General features: G+C 36.6%; 1 protein-coding gene across 20 annotated transcripts in view; it reads right to left on the bottom strand.

The window, feature by feature from the left end:
• The window catches only part of tenm2a (teneurin transmembrane protein 2a), a 1,361,633-nt gene that overhangs the window by 560,846 nt on the left and 772,943 nt on the right, over positions 1–27,844 (bottom strand). For 18 of the 20 annotated variants that reach the window (XM_073921890.1, XM_073921893.1, XM_073921899.1 and 15 more), the window contains exon 1: positions 988–1,288. The exons of 1 other annotated variant lie outside the window; for it this stretch is intronic. The gene's annotated coding sequence lies outside the window, so the exon portion shown is untranslated. Of the gene's footprint in view, positions 1–987; positions 1,289–1,437; positions 1,535–27,844 lie in introns of those variants that run through there. One more of the 20 variants, XM_073921909.1, reaches the window with a different exon arrangement.

Genomic DNA, 27,844 nt, shown 5'->3' with positions numbered 1-27,844 from the left:
TGAAATTGACACTGCTGCTCATCTTGTGTTTTCTATGAATGCTCATTGCAAAGCTAGGAGAGTGAATAACAACACTGTTAGTCTGCTCTCCATGCACATTTGCATTCATATGAAGGAATGTACTGTGTTTGGACTACTTTTATATAATAATTTTAAATTATTTTTTAGAGAAATGGAAAAGGCACTATTAATATCACCTTCTTTTACAATAACTCTTTCTAATCCTTACAAATGTCACTCTGAAGCAACATGACATGAAAAATGGCATGCATACACTACAGATTTTTCATTTTGTGGATGAACTCTCCTTTCAAGTGTGCAAAAGCACAGCTGTCAGTATTATAAAACAGTAAAGCACTGACTGTTTTGCTGCGAATTGTGTAAATAACATGCTGTTTCCCTCTGCAGAAACACCAAGTTGCGGTCTGTGCCTTTTCTGACCTTACCAGAGCATTAAACACTAATTGCGGCTACACCATTAGCCATTTCTGGCATGTTCTGAAGCTGCTGATGATACATGACCTTCTGCGTCGCTCTCAATAGCCGGAAGGGAAATAGGTGCAGAGGGTCAGACGAATTACCGCGAGCACGCCGCGAGACGAGAGCGCGCATCTCATAGATGGACAGTGTCGGTATGCGGTCTCCTTAAACTAGACTGTCACAGATTGTAAACTCGCCTCGATTATATTTCTCACCAGCTTAGCTGTAAAGCAAACAAAACTGCACGTCAGGCGCGAGAGACAACAGTAAACTAGAATAAAAGTGTCCTTTTTGCTATTCAGAAATAATGAGGATGATGAAACCAGCGTGGCAGACAAACATTACAACCATTATGATCACACGACAGGGTCAGTTTAATCAAAGGGATTTGTCAGTGAACCGACATGGTATTTACAGCATTCATACAAGTGTAGAAAAACAGCCAGTGACATGGACATGTACTGGCAAAAGCGCACAGAGATTGACATATAAAATGTGAGATCTTACCTGCGCTAAACAGCCTGTTCATTTCCCGAAGGAAACTTTTATTTCCCTCGGGGAGCACCGTCCAAACGCAAAACCGACGAGTCAATACTTTTCTTAAAACAACTGTCAATTCCTTAAGTAGTATATCATCACACTTGAAAGCAACGTTAAAATGCTTAACGCGGAGGTCTAATGAACACTGATAGCGAGTCAATTAGACGATGACCGTTCGTGCGGGATCCCGATGTCTCAAAATGCGCACAAGGCGAAACACAGTAAGATCGCGAGTCTCTACAACCTTCAGCTTTGATTAAGCGAAACCGAGGCGCGCGCTGAATGAGCGCGTGTGAGGGAGATCGGACGCTACCATTCACACCGAGGGACAAATGACCGATGCATGAGAATGACTCAATCATCTGACCGAGTCGAACAATTTTAGTGCTGATGCGAGTTATGGGTTAGCAAACAGACCTCCATACTGAAGAATGATTCAGTTGTAATTTTCTTCAAGAGGATTTTCTTGCGCCCCAGGTACAAGCCCGCATTCGCGTGCACCTGCTTGAGATGTGAGAGGAATGAAAATTAGCTTGTTTTTTATTCTTCTTTTTCTTTTCTCTTTTTTAAAAATAATAATCGTTATTGTCTGTCTGGTAATAATAATTACACATTATAATTATAAGAAAAAAAAGTTTAAAAAAAAATAAATGTGTAAAGATTATAGGTAGTATTATTCGGATTCAGTTACTATTGTAAGACACAGCCTACAATGTGTTTGTCATCAACTCAAAATAAACCACTTAATCCTTATTAATAATAAACACATGCACATGAAAAATTGATTTGGAGGGAAGCAATAGTTTGCTGTCCTGAGAAAATCAACCAGAGATGAGTAGTTATGCAGCGTTGCCATAGACAACAGCCATTATTCAGAATGATCTGACCTCTAAATGCCACATGTGACCTGTCAGAATCAAATACACCTGAAAGGCATGTAATGATTCAATCGTTAATTTAGTTTTCATTCTGTATCAAGGCTATAGTGATGAAAGTGCTATTTGTCATGGTCCCATTAGTGTTTTCTCTTTACATATGTATTTCCTTTAAAAGCAAAATAACATTCCTACATCTGAACATTAAATACAGAACCAGCTTCAAGGTGCAGATCATGAAACCGACATCAAATTCAACACTTTCAAAACAGCATTTAAGTGTTTAGAAACTTTTATTGACTCTGATCCATGCAGACTCAGTCACAGGTGAAGTAAATATACCTGATCATATTACTAAAGCCATATTAATATCATGGGTGGATTGAATGGCAATCAGTTAAATGTGCAATAGGTAAAGTTATTAAATGATGTCGTTCAAATGTATTTATGTATATTTTAATATTCTGTGGAAGGTCCAGGACCAACAAATGTTTGTAATTGTAATTGTAATTGCATAGCTCCGCATAACATGTTTGAGCAAAAATGATTATGTCATCGGTGCTTTCATGGATTCGGTTTAAACATGGCAGGAAAACATCAACAGACTTTGTTTTTTCAATGTTTGGCGCTGTTATTATTACTAACTGTACTATATTGTTCTCTATGGTGAATGTAAAGTGATGTATTGATGTTTTTAGTGCGTATTCATACATTCAGGAGGTGTGATTTGGAGGGTGGGACGTAGACTTTCAGTGCTATCAGCCTAGCATTAGTATTTTCCAAGATCTTCTGTTACACTTTTAATCTGTGTTAGATAAAGGGGAAATGGACAGAAAAATGAAAAGATCTGAGTGACTTTTACAAAAGCCACATTGTTATGGCAAGGCGACAGGGTCAAGGTAACTCTAACAGTAAGTCTCATGGGTTGCCCTCGGTCAGCACTGGTGAGAATTTACCAACAGTGATCTGAGAAGGAACAAACCACAAACTTGTGACATGGTGTTGGGTGCCAAAAGCTCATTGATGAACAAGGGCAACAAAGGCTATCCTGTCTGGTCCCAGCCATCAGAGGATGTACTGAGGCTCAAGTCACACGAAATGTAATGTGCTACAACACAGAGTGCATTGCATTCTGTGGTATACGGGGCAGCTTATGTCTGCCTTAGACCATTTTTAGAGCGGTACAGTATATGATAACTGTGAGCACCAGAACTGGACCTTGGAACCAGTGAAGGCTGTCTAATGAAAATGGTATTGCCTGATGAAAGCGGCCTCTTTCAGTATGATAAAGCACCAGCCACACTGCACACATTGTTAAGTAATGGTTTAAAAATGAAAAAAAAAAAAAGTTCATGATGTTGATCAGAGCCCATATTCACAACACATTGTATCTTACCATTAAGAGTTAAAAGAGCAAAAATGTAAATTATTTTAGAAAGATATTCTCTTAAAACATAATGACAAAGCTGCTGAGATAAACTTTTACTAAGGAATAGAGAGAAATTGGAAATCAGAGATACAGTATAGGCTCATTTTACATGTACTCTGAGTTAATCAGATGAGTTTTACCATTTTTGAATCCATTCAAAAGCAGGAACACTTTTACCTTAGCATAAAGCATTGAATCTGATTAGACCGTTAGCACCATGATGTAGTAAAAATTAAATGTAGATACAGTATGACTAGGGACTATAATCTCATTCTGGTGTAATAATAAATTATTTTGTTGCCATACCATAATATCATTGTGCCTGCTGCAACCATGGCATGTTAGCAAAGTTCCTTGATTATTTCACCAGAATGAGTGAATAGTGCTTAGCCATATCAACCAAGAAAATAGCACAGTTTAATTCTAAACAAAGGTTAGAATTAAATTCTAAACAAAGGTACAAAGATACAAATTTATGTATTTTCTAAGAAAAACAATTGGCTAAATTAATTAATTAATTTTCTTGTCGGCTTTGTCCCTTTATTAATCCGGGGTCGCCACAGCGGAATTAACCACCAACTTTTTTACGCAGCGGATGCCCTTCCAGCCGCAACCCATATCTGGGATACATACACACACACACTTATACACTACGGACAATTTAGCCAACCCAATTCACCTGTACCGCATGTCTTTGGACTGTGGGGGAAACCGGAGCACCCGGAGGAAACCCACGCGAAGGCAGAGAGAACATGCAAACTCCACACAGAAACGTCAACTGAGCTGAGGTTCAAACCAGCGACCTACTTGCTGTGAGGCGACAGCACTACCTACTGCGCCACTGCCTCGCCCTTAGGTAAATAAATATGTATATTTTAATGCTTTAAAAAATGTTTTTTTACCAAAATAAAATATGATCTGGGTAGCACGGTGGTGCAGTGAGTGGCACAATCGCCTCGGATCGAGCCTTGGCTGGGTCAGTTGCCTTTTGCTGAAAATGAATGAATGAAAAATATGATCATGCCTTGATTTTCAATTATTTTATTAGGACAGTCAGGTCTGACTTTGCTTAGACAAGAGTCTTGTCACTTAACAGAAATATTGTACAGTATAGATTGTACAATCATGGTGCAGTGGAAAAGAATGATTATAGTGTATGACTCCCATGAGCTTGGATGACTGCATCCATACATCTCTGTATAGACTCAAATAACTTAATAAAGTCATCTGGATTGGCAAAGAAAGCGTTCTTGCAGGCCTCCCACAGTTCATCAAGATTCTTTGGATTAATTGTCAATGCCTCCTCCTTCATCTTACCATAGACGTGATCAATATTGTTCTTGTCTGGTGACTGGGCTGGCCTATCCTGTAGTTCCTAGACCTCCTTTGCTTTCAGGAACTTTGATGTGGAGGCTGAAGTATGAGGAGTGCTATCCTGCAGAAGAATTTTCCCTCTCCTGTGGTTTGCAATGTAATGTTCAGCATAAATGTCTTGATACCAAGATCAACCAACTTTAATCAGTGGTGAAGTTAGTATTCGTCTCAACGATTTAATTTCAGCATTGCCACAACACTGACCATTTGCCCTTGCAAAAACTAAACAGATGATTTGCCCAGTCAGAAAGTACATGAAAGAACACGAAGCAAAAAGGGAAGTAGAACAGTGAGATGCATGAGTTAGTGCTAAGGATTTTGATGTTGCTATCAGCTCTGCAAATCTCTCACATGCCACAATACTGAATGTAACCCCAAACCATGAATGTTCCTTCCCTAAACTTGACTGATTTCTCTGAGAATCTAAGTTCATTGTGAGTTCCAATAGATCTTCTGCAGTATTTGTGTTGATTGGGATGCAGTTCAGCAGATGATTCATCGGAAAAATCTACATTCTGCCACTTTTCCAAATGGTCAACTAGAAGTCAAGTTATTATTTGTTGCTCTTACAACTGGGGATCTACAACAAGAGTTTTGTCAGGTATTTGCACAAGATACATAGATACATGTAGATACATATTTGCATAAAGTAAATACATTATTTTTGTGTACTTTGAAAAAAACTAATATTTAAAAACACATTTCTAACTGTATAGGAATCCCACCACAATTATGGCAATAATGGCTTATGCGGATTTCAGCCATTCTATTATAGTTTATTTGGTTTAAGTGACTCATTCATCTTCACTTCTAATATTTCACTGATTGAGCAACTAGTTTTGGTGCTAGAACACATTGTAAAATACTATTAAAGCACATATTTAGGAATCCTGAATTTGGGAGGACTGCTCATTACTTTATAAATTTCTCCTAAATCTGCATGTTAGGAGCTGTCAGCCTTAACAAGTCTTTGTGAATAAAAATAATGACCTGGCTTCCAAATTACCCTGAGTGTCAATCAAACTAACCACAGTTCCAGATACCACAAGGAACCTTCTAGGGTCTTGTAAAATCCAGGGCCAGGAGGGTTTTGGTAGCATATAGGACCAACAGCATATTAGTGAGCTGGTCATAATGTTTAGCTCATCATATTTAAGTAACCACATATTGAGCAATAAATAAGCACTGCCTAACTGAATGCAGCACAATTCTAGGCTTAAACCATGCCAAATCATGCTGTGAAGTCAGTAATATCCGTTAATTTTTCTCTCATAAGTCATTTTAAGAGGGTACATGTCATCAGTGGGTACGGGGTGTACTAAGCTGGTGGCAGCGTGCCACATAAACAAAGTGACTGAAATTTGGTCTTTCAGTTGTACAAATCTGACTCTAATTATGCATATTAATGCATCTGCAATGACATTACTGTAATAGGTGTGAGAGCGGGGCATAACGAAAATGGGATGCAATTACAGACTATAACCAGGGAGTCATTGTTGAGTGTTTCTGCGTTATTCAACGCCAAGTGAAGATCTAACTGCATATTTCCCTATAGGTTGGGAACATTAAGGCTTGATTATTTGGGAACACCTTGTTAGAAAAACCCCATGGCTGTTCTTAGAAATGCACATTTCAAATGTTTCTTACACTCGACGGGCGCTTGTCTGATTTGGTTATGACCCAGCATGTGTTCCCGCTAGAGATTTGTTCGGAGACAAAGATGGGGAGGCATTCAGTTTTGTCCATGTTGGCTCGTGCCCCCCCACCTGCAACAAGATAGAGGCCAGTGAGAGAGAAACTGTTTTGTACCAAGCTGTGATTCTCAATGAGGTTATTCTCTCTGCTTCACACCAGCACTGCTCAGCATGGAGTTGTTTTCCTTGTCCCAAAACCAAGATCAGCCAGCTTTAATCCATGGTGAAGTTAGTATTCGTCTGACAGGTATAATTTCTGCATTGCCACAACACTGACCATTTGTCCCTGCACAAACTAAGCATTACCTTTTGTTACAAACTGATGATTTGCCCAGTCAAAAAGTACATTTAAGAAGAAGAAGCAAACAGGGAAGTAAAACAGAGAGACACATGAGTTGGAGTGAAGGTGCCAGGTAGCATTTTAACAATCAAAAGAACAGATTCCCTTCTCAGTTTTCACGGAATACCACACACAGTATGGATACACAGATGTGGCTGCTGAGAATGCACAAGTAAATGAATGTGACCACACTCAGTGCTGCAGTACTCCACAAAATGGTCTAACGCAAAGACATGACCAGCAGGGGGCAGTTGTAACAGTGAACATACTGAACTGGTATACTGCAGCAGCCAGAGCATGTGAGCGGAGCTGAGCAGTGTGACGTTGGTCATGTGCTCCACTCAGTCGCTAACCATACAAAGCAATCGCTCCGTTAATATTGCGCTCATGCTTGCCGGTAAACCAATACCGCTCAAATCCTGTGCCGACAAAATTTCTCTAGTAGGCTAACCATATATATATTTTTTTTACCTTAAATAACCGTCTAAAATCTAAGCGGCTTTCTTTCTTGTGCTTTTTTCTTTCAGTACAGTTTTTTTAAATAATATTTTAATAGGCCTAAGAGATTAACTGTGTATTTTACAGACAGCTGTGTGTTATCTTATACTATAGTTTAACTGCGGTTATTTTATTTTAAACTATGGAGTTCTGAACATAATTCGAATTACAAATTTGCCTCCATGACCACATCTTACTAATGCGTATCCTTGTTTTAATTCATGTTATACTTTAATAATTAATTATGAAATTGAATAATTCATTCCTTGATTAAAGATAAATTGATAAATTGGGTCAATCTGTGCTTTTTAAAATACTATTGGTTGGGTTTAGGGAAATTGGAGGGTGGGTGGGTCAGTCATTCAGTCGCAGCCTCTGGTGGATTTACGATAGCAGAGGCATGAATGGCTCTCGAAAGAGAAATTTGAGATCTGAAAAAGCATACACAGTGGCCTCTCGTGGATTTTGCAAAAACCAAAACTGCAAAAACACGTGGCTGTTGGGACATATTTGACGGTCTATAGAAATGTATGCAGGGATGTCAAACTCAATTCCTGGAGGGCCGCAGCCCTGCATACTTCCAACCCTAATAAAACACACCTGATCAAACTAATTGAATCCTTTTGGCTTGTTTGAACATTATATATATGTATATATAATGACAGTTTAGGGTTGATCAGAAATAGATTATGGGGTTTTCTTTATTTGAGGTTCATTCATTCATTCATTCATTTTCCTTCGGCTTAGTCCATTTTATCATGGGTCGCATGGTGGAATAAACCACTAACTATTCGGGATATGTTTTTTCTGCAGCTGATGTCCTTCCGGCCGCAACTCAGTAATACACTTACTTATACCCACACTTATACACTCTCTTGTTCACTCACACACTATGGCCCATTTAGTTCAATTTGAAAGTCATTTATTTCAAATTCAGGTAAAAATGTGAAGCTGCATATTTGAAAACAATATTATTGTGAAGTATTTTGTATATTAATATATTTAAAATGGAATTTATTCCTCTGATGGCAAAGTTGAATTTTCAGTCTCGACATGACTAAATTCTAGCATGCTGTGTAGTTAAATCAAAGCTGTGCAGTTAAATATTTTAGAGGAAACTCATAACAAAGGACTATTTTTTCTTTAGTTATTTTTCATATACAGAAAATTTTAATAAGCAACATTCATTTAAAATATAAAAAAAAAAACTACTCCCAGACGTTGTGTAAAGTCAGATCAGAGCTTTGCAAAATTGAGACAATTCCATTTCTGTGTACAATATACGTCAGACATCAACAAATGACCTGTGTGTATTCTATGGTTATGCCGTCTGAAGCACATGAAAAAATATTTCCAATAGAGACCCATTTACATGCAAACAACACACCAAAGTCACCTGATGTCAGAGAGCAGTCTATCAGTCTTTTTATTCCTGCAGATACCACACTACATCACACCCGAGGAGCCCATATAATGGCTGTTTTTGCATGTAAACACAGTCTTGGAAGCCAAAGATGGAAAAACATGATAGTCATGCTGCGTCTCTGCAAGTTTTCATGCAAAACAAGGTGTATGTTTGTTTGTTTGTTTGTTTGGAAAGCAGAGGAGCAAGAAAACACCAGGACAGGCCAGCAGTCAGAGCTTCAACAAAGACCTTAACTTGTGAATTCCACAAGACAGCAAAAGTAATGTCAACGGCATTCTTAAAATTACGAGGAAGCATGAAAAATCGCACACCGCATGGGCGCGCGTGGTTGTTCAATATTTCACCCCTCGGCTGCATTGCAATTCCACCAAACGCTGTATATTTATGAGCCCGGGCTTCTTTTCTGACTCTAAATGAGAAGGGCAATGCAATCCTCTCCCTCAATCCACACCTGCTGCTATTAGATTTCCACAGAGTCACGGAGAGCAAAGGTGTGCTTGTAAGCAGATGAGACTCTTAGGCCAGGCATTTGCAGGATGGCTTCTTCTTCGGGCTTGAGGGGGAACGGAATGTGCTCACTTTTGGACGTGACTGAGATGCAGGAGTTAATTTACTTCCCCCAACTCTTCTGAACGCCGATGTCAGCAGTGTTGAAGCTGCTTTCTTGGACCTTCAGCCCTGGCAGAGGATATTCTGTGAAGATTAACTAAAGTCCTAATTCTCCATAGCTTCTAAATCTGTAAGACCTGCTAGATTCCAGTGGGAATGAGGTAGACGAGGGAACAACGTGGGTCTATTATTAAATCCGACTCCATCAGGTGCATCGCTTTGGTAAAGGGCAAATTACTTTGGCAATTGCACTAGAACATGTTGGAATTGCCAAATAAACCACAAAGTGGGAGACAATCTTTCTCTCCTTATTGCTGCATGGCAACGGACATTCCAGCACGTGCAATGGGCCATTACTTATGATGACAGAAGATGACGGGGGTTATCAATGGCTTTGATGCGCAATGAGCATTTCCCGATTGCTTTGCTTGCATCGTCATTCATAACGGTGACAAGTTTCAGGGTTAATGATGTCACTGCAACTGCAAGCTTGGCTTTGTGTGCATGTTCTCAAACCGCATTTGTTAAGTTTTGAGTAAGATGTATTGCGCTGTTAATTATTAAATCAATTTTGATTAATTCCTGAAATGCAAATTAGCTCATTAAAAACCCGAACTTATAGAATTACAAGCGATTAGCTTACAAAGCAGTACAGAAGCCTTGTGGTTGAAAGTGGATCGACATATGAATCAGAGTTAACTGTTCTGATTGATAAAATGGTCTGCAACTGTGCAGTAATAACAGTTAATAATAATAATAATAATAATAATAATAATAATAATACCAATAATAATAATAATAATAATAAATAAAAATAATAAGAAGAAGGATACGTTGGCGTTCATTCCCTAGATAAATAAAGGGACTAAGCCGAAAAAAAATTATAAATAATAATATCAACAACAACAACCATGTATTTTAACAGCACCAATAATAATAATAATAATAATAATAATAATAATAATAATAATAAAAACAACAATAACAACAATAATAATAATAATATTATTATTGTTGTCATCATTGTCATCATTATTATCATTATTAATAGTGTATTATTTTTAATATAAATATTATAATTTGTGTATTATTATTATTATTAGTATTATTATTATTATTATTACAACGATAATAGTAGTTATTGTTTTTTTTTTGCTGAAACAAACAGCTGTAACAACAATAAAAATATTTTAACAACAACAATGACAACCATAACAATTTGATAACAACAACAACAATAACAACAATTTATTATTATTATTATTATTATTATTAATTATTATTCAGATATTGTTTTTTCACAGTCTTAAAGCCACTAAACAGAAGGTTTAGCAAAGACAATAATAACATCTATCAAATATAAATGATACTACTGTCAATTACAATAATATTAAGAATGAAAATATGCAGTTAAACAATTTCTCTGCCAGTGCAGTAACCTCGTTCTGCTTGTTTCATCTCCAGTTTGTGTTTGTGGGAGCTTGCAGCGATCTACACAATTTGGGAAGCTGTAAGGGGTAAGTGGGCATTTACTTAAAGGGGTTTCTTTGTGGGTGGGGGGGCTGTCTCCCTCAGTAGGGGGTGATGTTGGAGCAGAGGCAGGTTGCCAGAAGGATGTTGCAGAAGAAAAAAATGAAAAAAGAGGGAGATTGGAGCCTGGGAGAGAAGGATCTGGCTGAAGGGAGACGTGAGGCACAGCACAGCTGGCTCTTAATTGAATTTTTTACTCAGCACTTTCACAGCTGTTTTGCTGAGATGAATGAAGAGCTTATATCTGGCACACATCCCCTTGGACGCACACACACACACACAAACACACACTTACAGTCTGCCTGGCTGGGTCACATGACTGGACGCATCCCAAGCCTGCCTTGGAGACAAAGACTCACCCTACATGCCCAGTGGTGTGGAGTGAGCGGCTCTTTCCAGTTCATTCTCTATGGAAGCTGAGTGGCTTGCACAGGGGATTGTGGGATTGACAGTGGCACAAGAGGTGAGAGCATCAAAAAGTTGGAAAATGTTGAACCTGAATACAAATTAAGGACAAAAAAGCCAAGCAAGAGCACATCACTGCAAGGTATAGTGCCTTCCCTATGATATGGGAACCCGAAAATCTGTTTACACTTAATATAAAAGTTTCACATGTACTTAAATCTGCAATTGAACCTTAAAGCAAAAATGCAATGAATCAAAAAGCACTAAAAGTATATATATATATATATATATATATATATATATATATATATATATATATATATATATATATATATTAGGGATGTGCGGAGCAGCCGGTATTTGTATTTGTATTTGTATTTGTTGAGGGGGGAAAAGTATTTGTATTTGTATTTGTATTCGAGTAAAATTCAAAATGACGCAAAAATTTATTTTTTTTCTATTACACTTCTAATTTACGTTATAGTGAAAGTATTGTTTAATTATACCCATTATATAAATTATAGATATGCAATATTGGTTGTTGTTTTTGAACATGTGATAAGAAATGTCATTGAAAAGAAAATAACATAGAAGCCATTATCTCATCTATGGTTAAACCAACAACTAATAAAATACCATTGTGAATATTATGAACCCCACCACCACCGTTCTTGTTGAAGGACACTGAAAAGACAGAATAAAAACAAAAAATACTTCAAAAAACTGTTCTTTTTCTGAAAGAACTTCTTTCCAATGCACAGAATTCCAAAAACTAAAATTAACTAAATAAATCTAAATAAACCCCTGCCTGGGAGATTTGGCAGAACAAAAGTATTCTATATAATACTAAAAGATACAGCCCTGCTATTGTCATCTGCCTGCCACAAAACAGACACAAAGTTTTTTTTTTTTTACTTTTTTATGTTTGAAACTGACTTGCTGGGGCAGAATGTGGCTGTGTTGATGGTTTGGTGCTTGTGGAGGATTTAGCAGAACATAGCTGTGCTGATTGAGGGGATTGATGCTTGTGGGGGGTTCACAGACAGTATCAGGAGAGGATGCTTTTAGTGCATGTGATAATACATTACATAGAAGGTTGCGCGGTGGCACAGTGAGTAGCACTGTCGCCTCACAGCAAGAAGGTTGCTGGTTCGAGCCTCGACTGGGTTCTCCCCATGTTGGCGTGGGTTTCCTCCGGGTGCTCCGGTTTCCCCCACAGTCCAAACACATGCAATACAGTTGAATTGGGTAAGCTAAATTTTCCCTATTGTATGTGTGTGAAAGAGAGTGTATGGATGTTTCCCAGTGCTGGGTAGCAGCTGGAAGGGCAGCCACTGTGTAAAACATATGCTGGATAAATTGGTGGTTCATTCCACCGTGGCAACCCCAGATTGAAAAAGGGACTAAGCCGAAAAGAAAATGAATGATTATGCATAGAAGATGTTGACAGATGTTTAATATCTCTGCCTCTGCTGATTTCACTTTTGCACATATTATACAGTATCAGTTTGTTTTATCTGCAGCACCACTGACTGTAAAATGCTTCCACACAGAACCTCAAGTTTTATTTTTTTTTTACTGGTGGAGGACCAAGAAATGGCTCAGCAGCAGTCTCACTCTTTTTCATGGTGCCCAAATGTATTTGAGGAGTTTCAAGTTAATAAAAAGTGACGGGAAGCTATGCTAAGGTTAACTAGCCTATAGCATATATCTTGCTGTCTGCAAAAGACAGTTATTTAGACGTACCATATAACTCCCATAAGTGCATACTATTCGACACAACTGCACAAGCATCGTTTTAACCTTTATAAACGAACGTTAACGTTACTCTGTCAACAGTCTATTGTCTAAATTACCGCGCTAACAGAGCTAACGTTGGGTAAACAGAGCACCCGATTGCAAACTTTAAAAATGCAGCGTAATGGAAAATCCCGAACAAACTCCGCTACAAGTTTATAAACTGCATCTGGAACCCAATTAAGGTACAAAAATCTATTTAACAAAAATAGTGATGCAGTGTAGTATTTTTTTCGCTCAGCCGAGCCTTCTCTGTCTGCTGTTGTGGAGAAGCGCCAGAGACCTTTTACCTCCGCCCCGCCCTCCGACTGAGCGTCTGTCTCTCTCTCTCTCTCTCTCTCGCTCGCTCTCTCTCTCTCTCTCTCTCTCTCTCTCTCTCTCTCTCGCTCTCTCTCTCACTCATGCACTGTGGTCTCAGGAGGAAACGCTGCTTTTTGATATAGTGTTTTTCTTGCTCCCGAATACAAATAATTTTTCAAGTATTTGTTCGAAATAAGTATTCGTAAAAACATGCTATTCGTGCCTTTCCGAATACCGTATTCGGGTTCGGCTCCACCCTTAATATATATATATATATATATATATATATATATATATATATATATATATATATATCCACACTAGCATCATGTCTAGACCGATTATGTCCTCTTGCAGCCCATGCCAGTCCTCCTACACCCTGGCTCTCGGATGCTCTCCGTGAGCATCGCTCAAAACTTCGGGCTGCAGAGAGAATTTGGCGGAAAACTAAAAATCCTGCACAGCTCTTAACATACCAAACTCTTCTATCTTCTTTCTCGGCTGAAGTTACTTCTGCAAAGCAGACATATTACCGTCTGAAAATCAACAATGCCACTAATCCTCGCCTACTTTTTAAAACATTTTCCTCCCTCCTCTATCCTCCTCCTCCACCCGCATCCTCCATACTTACTACTGATGACTTTGCTACATTCTTTTGCACCAAAACTGCAAAAATCAGTGCTCAATTTGCTGCACCTACAACAAACACACAAGATACACCACCAACACCACACACACTCACCTCTTTTTCTCAGCTCTCTGAGTCTGAGGTGTCCAAACTCGTGCTATCTAGCCATGCAACCACCTGTCCACTCGATCCCATTCCCTCTCATCTCTTGCAAGCCATCTCTCCTGCAGTCATACCAACACTGACTTACATAATTAACACATCTCTAGACTCTGGTTTATTCCCCACTTCATTTAAGCAGGCTAGGGTAACCCCACTGCTAAAGAAACCCAACCTGGACCATACACTACTTGAAAACTACAGACCAGTATCCCTGCTTCCATTCATGGCCAAGATTCCTGGAGAAAGTAGTGTTCAATCAAGTCCTGGACTTTCTTACTCAAAACAATCTCATGGACAACAAGCAATCCGGCTTTAAGAAAGGCCACTCAACTATGACTGCCCTGCTCTCGTTCGTGGAGGATCTCAGACTGGCTAAAGCAGACTCTAAATCATCAGTCCTCATTTTGCTGGACTTGTCAGCTGCTTTTGACACTGTCAACCACCAGATCCTGCTATCTATGCTCGAGTCAGGCACTGTTATACAATGGTTCAGATTTTACCTCTCTGACAGGTCATTCAGGGTGTCTTGGAGGGGAGAGGTGTCCAACCTACAGCATCTAAACACTGGGGTACCTCAAGGCTCTGTTCTTGGGCCACTTCTCTTCTCCATCTACAGATCATCTCTAGGACCAGTCATCCAGAGACATGGATTCTCCTACCACTGCTATGCTGATGATACCCAGCTATACCTCTCTTTTCATCCTGATGATCCCTCGGTTCCAGCTCGCATCTCAGCCTGCCTGTTGGATATTTCACATTGGATGAAAGATCATCATCTTCAGCTGAACCTCACAAAAACGGAAATGCTTGTAGTTTCTGCCAACCCGACTCTACACCATAACTTTTCAATCCAGATGGATGGGGCAACCATTACTGCATCCAAAATGGTGAAAAGCCTTGGATTAACGATTGATGACCAACTAAACTTCTCTGACCACATTTCTAGAACTGCTCGATCGTGCAGATTCGCACTCTATAACATCAGAAAGATCCGACCCTGATCTGTATCAGGAATCTGAAAATGCAGCTTAACTCCTTGTTCAAGCTCTTGTTCTCTCCAAACTGGATTACTGCAACTCTCTACTAGCTGGGTTTCCAACTAACTCTATCAAGCCTCTTCAGCTGCTCCAGAATGCAGCAGCACGAGTGGTCTTCAATGAACCTAAACGAGCACATGTCACTCCGCTGCTAGTCCGTTTGCACTGGCTGCCAGTTGCTGCTTGCATCAAATTCAAAGCTCTGATGTTTGCCTACAAAGTGACTTCTGGCCTTGCTCCTTCTTATCTGCTCTCACTTCTGCAGATCTATGTGCCCTCCAGAAACTTGCGTTCTGTGAATGAACGTCGCCTCGTGGTTCCATCCCAAAGAGGGAAGAAATCACTTTCGCGAACGCTCATGCTCAATCTGCCCAGTTGGTGGAATGAACTCCCTAACTGCATCAGAACAGCAGAATCACTCGCTATTTTTAAGAAATGACTAAAAACTCAACTATTTAGTCTCTACTTCACTTCCTAATCTGCAATTGCCTCTCTGGATATCACACTAACTGTACCACAAAAAAAAAAGAAAAAATAATAATACTAATACTTTCCTTCTTAGACTTTACAGACCTGAAACGTGCCTATAGCACTTATTCATTGTTGCCCTTATAGTTGTGTAAATTGGTTCCTTGTCCTCATTTGTAAGTCGCTTTGGATAAAAGCGTTTGCTTAATGACTAAATGTAAATGTAAAATGTATATATATATATATATATATATATATATATATATATATATATATATATATATATATATATATATATATTTAAGATGTCACATTACAAATAGTCAAATATCACGGCATCTTTGTATTGCTGGGACTTTTCTTTTTTTTTTAGCAATTAAAATTTATTTTATTTTAAACTTTTATAGCCACACAACATAAAATTCACATTACAAAATCAACACAATAAAATAATGTAAAAAAATAATAATAAAAATAATAGCAAAACGAAAATTATAACAAATATAAAATAATACAAAACAATATACTAGACAGTCAAATTGACAACCCTTCAGTTTTCTTTTTATGTGCTCTCCAAATATTGCAAAAAGCTACCCCATTTCTGATTCTTGATTTTTAGAAGACAAATGAGATATATGATATATTAAATAAATTAAATAAATTATATAATAATGACATTCAAGAGAGTTGTCACTCCCATGACATTCCCAATTCAGACACTTTAAAATCTTCATGAAATAAAATAATTTTGTCAAAAAATGAATGAATAATGAATAAATAAACAAATTTGAACTTAAATAAAATTTACCATGATTTTGTCACATGTCTGAGTGATTGCTCTATATTTAAAATTTCTGTCCAAAGAGGACATGTTTTGATCCTTGATTAGTCTCACAGAGTCAAGCGATGCGATTTCGCAGATCAGAGTTCACCAAGCTTGAAATTTGCAATGCAATGAACTGCGAAAGTTGACGCATGAACTTGCATTTCCGCTCTGACTTATTAGAGTGCGTATGAATGGAAGTCTATGGGGAGAAAAGTGCAGTGTGACCGCAGCTTCAGTGCTTTTTGATAACCTTAGAGACTCGATCGTCTGTGGTGTGAAACCTGTGATAGATTTAAAGAGGACACCCACTAAAACATACTTCATTGTTAGGATTTGTACAGAAACAATCAAATAAAATAACTGTCACCAAATCAACTGTTCTACTTCACCTGGCACTTCTGGGGATTCAATTCAATTCAGCTTTATTTGTATAGCGCTTTTACAATGTAGATTGTGTCAAAGCAGCTTCACATAAATGGTCATAGTAACTGGAACAGTGTAGTTCAGTTTTTAGTGTTTAAGTTCAGTTCAGTTTAGCTCAGTTCAGTGTGATTTAGTCATTACTGAGAGTTCAAACACTGAAGAGCAAATTCATCGATGCGTAGCTCTACCAGTCCTGAACCATGTGAGACAGTGGCGACAGCGGAGAGGGAAAAAAAAACTTCACCTGATGGGATAAACCAAGTCTTCTGAAGCTTCCAATCGACTTCCAATCATACACACACGAATGTGTCAGACTGGAAACACAAGGTTGTGCGGCAAGTTTCGCAGATTGCTGCGTAGGAAAGTTCAAGCTTGGTGAACTCTGACCTGCAAAATCACATGATTGCGTGAGGCCAAATGAAGATCAAAACATGAGCTCTCTGGACAGAAATGTAAAATATGGACTAGTCACTCGCTTTTTTAATGTCTTATCATCTTGTTTAATCCCGTATTAGCATCACTGTATGACAGAATTTCGCACGCACAAAATCTATTGTGATTACGGCATAAGTTGACGTGAGTGCTACTGATACTGTAAGAATGGTGGAACCGAACTAAGCACCTGTTTTCTGTCATGCTAGAACATTCAAGAACATTAGACCCTGTTTAAAGATGTTTTCAACACCTCTTTGGGCTACTTTAGTAGACAAATCTAAATACAGGTGTAAACAAGGTCCGAAATGCTTAATTAAAAGTATCACAGCTTCTCAAAACTCTTTCTTGCAATTTACCCTTAAACTTCACAAAATGAACGTGTATTCAACATGGTGCACACTACAAAATGTCTGACATTTGCCTAGAAAACATCTTTATTTGCAGCCATTTGTCAGGAAATCTGTCAGCAAAGCAATCCATGCTGTCATGAATAACAAAGTGAAGCATCTTGCAATAGCATAAGGACACTGACATATTGTACGATTGCACTCATCCACATCAATTACAAAATAAAATTACAATACCGTAAAATTAGGCACTTTTCTCCTTTAATTAAAATACACAATATGATTTGCTATGATCTGTAATGAAAGAAAAAAATCTTGATTTAAATCTCTTCAAAAATATTGTGTTTCATGACTTTTTAAATGTTGCTGTATGGAATCCTATTTTTGTTTAAAATTGGAAAAAAAATATAGGGAGAATTTTGGACAGTTTCATATAGTTGTGTAATTAATTATAAAATTAAGCTATTTCTTTACAGACTTTTTAAATTTATGAATGGCTGAAAATCATTATAGGCATTTGGGTTTATTTTAAACTGTGTCTTTCTTGCCAAAAAAGCCAATTGTAAATTCAAAAAGGCACAGTGCAATACAGTCACACAATAGAAACACTCAGTCACATATTTTGCTGTTCTAACTTTTCTAATTTCTGTTGTTGGTATAAGATTGCAGAAGGTGGTTGGACTACAAATATACTGTTTTTACATCATCATGCTGATAACATTTCTTTAGTCATGCTGCAATACTAAAGCTTGAGCCACTGCAGTAAACATGGCCTGACAGTTGTCTACCACATTCAAGTGCAATTTATTTTTAAAGATTAGGAAAAGAAAATCATATAAAAATCCACTTACAGTACCTCCCCTCAAATAAGTCTGGAAAGTGGTGAAAGAAATGAACCAACTGGACGATCAAAACACCATGTGTAAATTTGTTTAATAGGGGTAAACAGTCTTACAGTACATTGCCCACTGTACAGTACACATTTAGACAAAACACAGTAGTTTTCTTACATGTTTTCTTGTTTGCATTCGGTCTTTCTTAGAAGCCTTCATTGGTTCTTGTGTTCTTTTTTGCTCGTTCTTGCATTCTTTCTTGTGTTTGTTCATTCTTGCGTTTGTTTGTTCTTGCGTTAATTTGTTCTTGCGTTCATTTGTTCTTCCATTTGTTTGTTCTTGCATTAATTTGCTATTGAGTTTTTTCGTTCTTGTGTTCATTCGTTCTTGCATTCGCTCTTGTGTTCTTTTTGTATACATTTGTGTTTTCATTCTTTCTTGCGTTTTTTCGTTCTTGCGTTCTTTCTTGCATCTGTTCATTCTTGCGTTCTTTCTTGCATTCATTCGTTCTTGTGTTCGTTCTTGCATTCATTCGTTCTTGTGTTCGTTCTTGCATTCATTCGTTCTTGTGTTCCTTCTTGCATTCATTCGTTCTTGTGTTCCTTCTTGCTTTTGTTTTTGTGTTCATTTGTTTTTGTGTTCTTTCTTGTATTAGCTCGTTCGTGAGATTCTTTTTGTGTTTGTTCGTTTGTGAGTTTTTCTTGCATTCATTCATTCTTGTGTACTTTCTAGCATGCTTTCGTTAGTTTTTGCTTATGTTCATTCCATCATGCATTCTTTCTTGCATTCGTTCGTTTGTGCATTCTTACTTTCATTCATTCGTTCATTCCTGCGTTCTTTCTTTCTTTCTTGCATTCTTTCTTTATTTTAAATAAGTTACAGTGATGTGTGCCTGCACTTGAACCAGTGACAAACAGTAAGGCACTATGATAAACAATATCCGTTTTTTTTTAAACATTCATGCATATAAATATAAACCCATGATGCAATACTGATAGATGTGTACTCTCAACTAAATGCAGAAACATTTTTAGATACATGTCAGCACGTGCAAGCTTTAAAAGCTTTTAAACAAAAAGAATAGGACAAAAAAGCTTTTGATACAATAAAAGCATTTTATTGTACAGTAAGTGAAAAATCTAACCATAAACTAGAATGAAGGCATGACCACAGGAGTGTCAACAGATACACAAACCTCCCTCCTGGATTAAAAATGCTATTTTTTGCTGAATTAGTACGATTCAGTCTGCCTCACTTGGTGATTCTTGACCACATCTGAGACCTGTCAGCCTCTCCTCAGGACGTCCCAAATGACAGTGTCTTCCACTTCATTTGAGTGATTCCTTCACAGTACAGTTGACAACAAATGAAAGCCACCTCATTAGATCCCTAAGCCCTGAAGCTAATGGGCCACAGAGAAAACAGGACTTGGCTCCATCCATTAATTATAATAATAACAATACCCAAGCTCCTTGGGCAGCTATTTGCTTTTCTTTTCAATTAATTTCATCACACACACTTAAGGGAAAAGACACGGAAAGTGTTCTGTGAGATCCGCAATTACAGCGGCCATAGCGGTTGAACTGGCTAATCTCTGAGATCCACAGGAAGGGACACCAGAGGGTTAACAGGTCCCATCACGGTGTCCAAACAGTAACGTTAAAAGGGGGAGCCACTCAGCAAATTTGTGCTAAGCCATTTAGCAAATTTGTCCAGGGACCAGCGTTGGGTGTAATTTGTTAAGTATTGACTAGTTAAATTACCTATTTTTATTTGCTGAAAAGGTTTAAAGGATTGCTTTTAATTTTTAGGTAATTTAATAACAGTTACTAATAATGTGATTGCTTTAAATTCTGTAAATTAACTTTAAGTTTTAGGTTTAGCAACTTTAATAATCCCACCAGGAGCAATGAAATTAGGGCAGTAGCATTATGATACAACAAACAAACAAACAAACAAAAATTACACAAAAATAATATGATAAATAATATTTAAAAAGAAAATATCCTAGCATGCTTAATAACTTAGCATAAATAATTATACAAAAAAAAAACATGCATGCAGTATAAATGAAAACGTATAAAGTCTTATGGCTTCTGAAAAAAAAAAGTAAAAATAGTTTAGCATAAATCCGTTAAATTAATAATTTTTGGGGGATTTTTTTGTGATACGAATTTGTTTCGCTTAATAATTATACTAATTTAACTACAGGAGATTGCACATGTATTAAGACGATTACACATGGTTAACAAAAATAGCATGAAATTAGACAACATATGGTAAAAACTCAGAGAAGCAGAGTAATTATTTATTTAATTTTATTATTTTTTGTTAATGAATATTTTCCATAATAAATGCAAATAAATTCAGATTTTTTTTTTATAATAAATCAATTTATCAATGAAACAAAGTTAAAGGGCCATGAAACCCCCCTTCAGTTCAAGTCTACCTCAGAATTTTTTTTTACAAAATGCTGCATGATAGGCGTAGAGCACTGTGAACAGAGGAAGGAGTGGGCGTGGCCGGCAGAGCAGGAGGAAATATCCTTATATCATTATATATTGTCATGTCATTATAAAGATAGTCATGTTTAAACACTATAAATGAGGAGGACATTTCTCCTCCTGAATCACTGGTCTGAAGGCAGACAGTCACCGTGGATAGCAGTTCAGTAGGTCTCTTTCCCTATCTTTTCTAATAATTTGGAGGATTTTAAACATGTGTGAATACAGCAGCATGGCTATGTGTCTGAATGGTGACGAACTCAACTGATAAAAGACTAAGTCTGCCATTCTCCAATTTTCTTACAACTCTCCTGATTATAATGCTTGCTGCTAACAAACAGCTTGTCTGTTTCGGCCCTGAAAGCATTGCAGGGAAAATCTTGCACCAAACCCCATGGATCATGAAAATAAACACATTCGACCCTTCACAACCCCAAATAATGCATGTCATGCACTGTCTCACAGCTTGGCAGGTCTGTCCATATAGTTCTGTCGCCGGAAAGCACGTGGAGTCATGAATAATTAAGAAGCAGCATCTTTATAGGATAAAAAAAAAAAACTCAGTCTATTAATAATAATGAGAAACGGACACATCATCACACTGGAAAGGCAGATAGCGATACATCACTGATTTTGATCTCGCCCCAATAATGATTTCAAACCCGGAAGATGAAATTAGCTGACAAAAGCTTAAAATGATCCAGTTTTCCCCACATTTAAAGCTAACAGCTGGTAATGTTGTTTTAATTGATGCTCAACACATCTGTTCAAATCTAAAAAAAAAGTACTTGAGGGTTTCTTGAACTTTTAAATTTGTTCAACACTTGCACACAGTAAAACAAGTACTTGGAAAGTAATTGAAATACAAATGTAATTATGTAATTACTAGTAATAAGTAATTAACTATTTTTTAAGTAACTTAAACAACACTGGCGGTCCCAAAGAAGCAACTGGAAAGATATATAAGGCATGCCAGGAAGACGGGAAAACAGATAGATCCAGATACACAACGCAGATATAAATATGTCCTGCAGACGAGGTGAGGCACAGAAAGGTGGAGCTTTGACATTACTCTCACCTCTTATCTTCCCTCTCAACTCCTCTCGGCCTCTGGGGCTCACGCTAGGTGTTTAAACACTCCGCCGAGTGCAATAGGACATCACTGGATAAGACGGAGAAATCTGCAGACTGGAAAATGTGTTTATGTCTGTATGTCAGCCATGCATAATTCAGAGTTAGAGCGCGGCATTTCCCAGCTCGCTCTTCACCTGTCCAGTTTATTCGTTCAACAACTGCAGGTTTCAACTTTGAGAAAAAAAGAATGCCCTGTGTAAAATATGTTTTGAACATGAGAGAGAAAGAGAGTTGAAGATTTTTTTCAATTTTAGCAAACTGTAATTTATATTAAAACCTATAAATAATAAAATGAAATGACACAGGAAAAAAGTATTGAACACATGAAGGGAGGTGTAAAAAATCTCTCAGTAGTTATTCAGCAACCATCTGCCCTTGTCATTACCAATGAAGCTGCTTCAGTCCAATATCTACATTATCAGGATGATGAAGATGAAACCAGAGTGGACATTTCAGCAAGACAATGATCCAAAACACAAACAAGGAAACTTTCAAATGCTTTCAGAAACTAATCAAGCTGTAGAATGACCCAACCAATCACCTGACTTAATTCCAATAGAAAATACAAAATAAAGATCAGTTTGGATAGACAAAACCCATACAACCATCAAGATTTTTACACTCTGTTGAAGTCTGCGGAAAAAAAAAACATACTTAAGCAATGCACATGACTTTATTATGAGAGTTGTCTTTGCGCTGTCATCAGAGATTTCAGCTGCTGTCTGTGTTCAATCCTTTTGTCTTCTGTGTCATTTCATTTTATTATACATAACTTAATTTGTAAACTAATTGGTTTTGTTCTCTTTGCATCTATGCATTTTTGGTTGTTACTATTATCTGGAGAAAATATCAAGTCAACAGCACCTACAATTATGTTTTCTAAGAAAAATGGTGACTTGTTGAATATTTATTTTCCCCACTTTTTGTGTGAGTGTATACGCATATAAAATCAATTACAATGATATTATAATTTGATTATTATAAATTATACGTTACAAAATGTAAAAAAAATAATAATCATAAATAAATGTTTATATACATGAATGGGATAAAATGGGGTTTAAAAAATGTAAAACTGCTTTCATTCAAGCCAAAATAAAACAAGACTTTTTCCAGAAGAAAAAAACATTATCTGACACACTGTGCAAATGCCCTTGCTCTGTTAAACATCATTTGGCTAATAATTCTGACTTCAACTGTATATATATATATATATATATATATATATATATATATATATATATATATATATATATATATATATATATATATATATATATATATATATATACACATACACACACACACACACACACACACACACACACACATATACATATACTGTTGACAGTGCAAGGCTTTATTGCAAAAGCAGATTTTTACAAAAGTGTCAAGATCATCTATAATCTTATAATTATAAAAATAAATCAAGTTTGATTTGATTTATTTGCATCATTATACAACAAAAACAATCATTCTTTCCCCTAAATTATTTTAAATTCTTAAATTATTCTATGTTCTCAAATTGACAGCTAGTTTAGTTTTTCCTATTCCAGTTGTTCTAAATACTAAACAGCAGCACCAGATATTTATTTATTTATTTATTTTCTTTCTTTTATTAAGAAAGAAAGAAAGAAAGAAAGACAGAACGAAGGAAAGAAAGAAAGAAAGAAAGAAAGAAAGAAAGAAAGAAAGAAAGAAAGAAAGAAAGAATTGTGCTTCTCAAATAAGCTGACCTTGTTGGTACCTGAAAAGCACAACCCTGTGGATGAAATGATGATTCCTTTCAAGGGGAAATTCAGTAACATCAAACAATAAATGCGTGGCAAACCACACCCATGGGGCTTCAAACTGTGGGTGAGAACTGGAATCTCTGGCATGCTCTGTGATTTTGATGTGTATACCAAGGGAGTGTAGATGGAGTACCACAAGCCAAATCTGAACGCTGTCAGATGATGTTGTGACGAAACTTGCCAACACACTTCCAGAGAGTCAAAACTACAAGATCTACGCAAACAACTACTTCACCTGAGCTTTTCACATGAAAATAACTTGGGGACTATTACTGCAAGTAAACACATTCACACACTGAATGTGACCATTTTTTTTTTTTTTTACAAATATTTGTATTAATATATGCTTATTCATAAAAAATATGATTGTTGTGTAAGTATTACTTATGATATATACTTCTATGGGGCTAAAAGAGTGAATAACCCTGCAAATGAATGCCTAAATGTGTTGTATGCCTGTACAAATACAGAAATTCTGCTCACAATCAAAATATTATATAATTTCCTTAAAAACTTACCAAAATGTAAAAAATAAAATAATATTTACTTCCTACATTAAAAGTCAAACATCTTTTGCTCATTTCTTTTTTATTGTGTCTTACAGGGTTAAAAACCTGAAATGCGCCTGCTAGATAGAAGTGGGAGTTGGGGAAAACGGGTGGCCTTGTGCTGCCAGAATGAAATAGAGAGACCTCCTCAGATTGGATTTCCTTAATGAATTCAGTGACGCTATGAAATCATCTGAAAGTGTCATTTATTTTGTCACAGGCTCCAGATATATTGCAGAACACACAAACAAACCACAGAGATGACATCTTCACTCTCGCAACGTGTTTGTCACGAACTACAACCCGACAAAATCTGACAGCATATGTCTCTGTTTGATAATGAAGCATGTGGATTACACACCGCCTCGACATGACGGACTGTGATGTCAGATAGCGAACGGCACGACTTGGATCAAATGCAAGATGATAGCGTTTAAACACTCATCTTTACATGTAGGAAACATCAAGAAAATGTGACATATTTTGATGCAGACAGCCGATGATGGTTGACGGATGTAAAGATGTAAGTCCTGAAACTGAAAATGCTGTTGCAATAACGGCTGAGGAAAAAAAAAAAAAGATGTATCGCTCAGCCTATATTTTCTGGCATATTTTGGCACTATTATCAATCTCACGCCAGAGTTCTGAAAACACATTATCTCACATTTATTGTCGCAGTCCATCTGGCTGCCCAAGTTCAAATTCCATGATGAAAACCTCAGACAGATGACTCATGAAATCAAACTGAGGTAATAAGGCAATTACAGTCCAATCAGTGTATATCTGTACTTTCGGAACAGACTTTAAGCCTGATTTTATAGTATAATGCCTCTCTCAACGTGATATGAGCAGGTGTGCAACACATTTTCAAGTGGACAAAAATGCTTGAGTTGTACAGAGCTTTTGAAATGGATGAATGTAAGCTGGAAAAGCGCTCGCTCATTCTTTTCTCTCAATGTTTGTGGGGACTACACTTGTGCTCTTCTCAGCAGAATTATTTGTTCAGCCTAATAAAAGTGGTTATTGGTCTAGGATGCGACTGATGGCTGGTGCAAACTTGCAAAAACTTCAGAAATCCTGCAACTAAGCGTGAATAATGAGCTATCTGTGCTGTTTGTGTATAGGCACAGACACATGCGCATGATTAAAGGGATATAGAACACTGAATGTTGATTAACTGTTATCATTTACAACAGCACAGAAAAATACATGTTTTTTTTTTTTACATTTTTGGTAGTTTATTTATACATCATGCTGATAGGTGGACCCATTTTGCCTTCAGAATTATTGTAATTGCATGTATTCAATAAGGTTATTTTGCCTGGCTGGCTGGCTGGCTGGATGAATGGAGAGAGAGAGACATCATATACACTGAAAAAAGTGAAACGTCGGTGTCTTATATTCAAAGTACATTTTTATATTGGATTAAGTGAAAGAATCATGGTTTCTGTTTGTAACCCGTGTTATTCAATTTCCTGTAAAGCCAAAAAAAATACAAAAAAAAATTAAATCAAATAAACCTATTTTTTTTCTCTACGTAATATTTTACTTGAAACCAACAGTTTTCAGTTTGCGTGGGTTTCCTATAGGTACTCTGGTTACACCCACAGTCCAAAGACAATCGATATAGGTGAATTGAATAAACTAAAACTGCCCGTAGTTTATGTGTGTGTGTGTGTGTCATATGCCAGAGTAGTTGACGGTTCATTCTGCTGTGGCAACCCCTAATGAATGACTAATAAATAATATTTTTACTTTGTATTAATTAATTTTTTTCTTGACCGAAAAAAATATTTTTTATTTAATATTAAACTAAATGTCATAGTTTGAACCAAACTTAAATTATACTTTGAAAAAAAAATGCTGTAACAAACTGCAGTAATAGTTATTAAGTTAGTTCAAAGCGTAATATATTTCTGTGTACAGTTGTAGAAAACTGTCTCACTAGTACTTGGAATACAAATCAGTAAACAAAGGATGCAAACAAAACAAGCAACCAAAAATTTGTTTAATTGAACTTGGATTAAGTTGAGCAAAAAATTATCTTATATATTTATATATTTGTATTTTTTCCCTCGAAAAAAAAAAAAAATAATATATATATATATATATATATATATATATATATATATATATATATATATATATATATATAGAGAGAGAGAGAGAGAGAGAGAGAGAGAGAGAGAGAGAGAGAGAGAGAGAGATATGAACTGGTAACATTGACAGTCATAGTAAATTTGTTTTCTTACTTCAAAATATCTTCTTTTCAACAGAAGACAGAAACTGATAAATGTTTGGAATGGGTTAATAAATAATGAGTAAATTTCTAAGTTTTCTAATATTCTGTTAATGAACAAATAAACAATTTATTGGCTGGTGAATGCATTTAGCAGAATATATTGGCTGATCTTTTTAATAAAATTCATTGTATGTAAACAAGCTATTTGTTCATTTTCCAGGAATCTACAACATTAATGAAAATGTGAATAAACAGCACACGTCTGAGCAGTTTAACTTGTTTAGACCGAAGGCTACCACACATTTGATTTGTTCATCTCTTGAGAGCCTAAAAAGCACTAGATGGGGAGAAAATCTGTATGTCTGCAAGTGTTCATTCCAGCGATGTAGTCTCATGGAAATGGGCCCAATTTTCTACCTGAAATCACGCCCATGACTGCTTTCTGAAACAAGATGAAGTTTTGGCTTGGCAAGGAAATGAAGCTTGTCCTTGGCCATCAATCAGACGGTGTGCAGACAGACAGCTGTTTAATATACAACCACCATTAGAGAAGCCTCTTTCTCACTCTTATATCTTCCCTTTGCCCTCTGTCTCGCTCTTCTTCTCTTTCTGTTTCTTTGAGAAACAAGTATGCTGTCGATCCTCCAGCAGATCTATCTATCTATCTATCTATCTATCTATCTATCTATCTATCTATCTATCTATCTATCTATCTATCTATCTATCTATCTATCTATCTATCTATCTATCTATCTATCTATCTATCTATCATCTATCTATCTATCTATCTATCTATCTATCTATCTATCTATCTATCTATCTATCTATCTATCCATCCATCCATCCATCCATCCATCCATCCATCCATCCATCCATCCATCCATCCATCCATCCATCATCTATCTATCTATCTATCTATCTATCTATCTATCTATCTATCTATCTATCTATCTATCTATCTATCTATCTATCTATCTATCTATCTATCTATCTATCTATCTATCTATCTATCTATCTATCTATCTATCTATCTATCTATCTATCTTTCTATCTGTCAATAAAATTAAATAATAAAAAATATGTGATTTTCTCTGATGCTAAAAGTGAAATTAACTAAAAAAATATATATGGACATGAAAGTCAGATGTTATTCTAAATAATAAATAT

This window comes from Danio rerio, chromosome 14 (genome assembly GCF_049306965.1).
Source record: "Danio rerio strain Tuebingen ecotype United States chromosome 14, GRCz12tu, whole genome shotgun sequence".
NCBI classification, from domain to species: Eukaryota; Metazoa; Chordata; class Actinopteri; order Cypriniformes; family Danionidae; genus Danio; species Danio rerio.
Note: the sequence above shows the minus strand (reverse complement) of the source record. Positions and strands in the feature narration are given on the sequence as shown.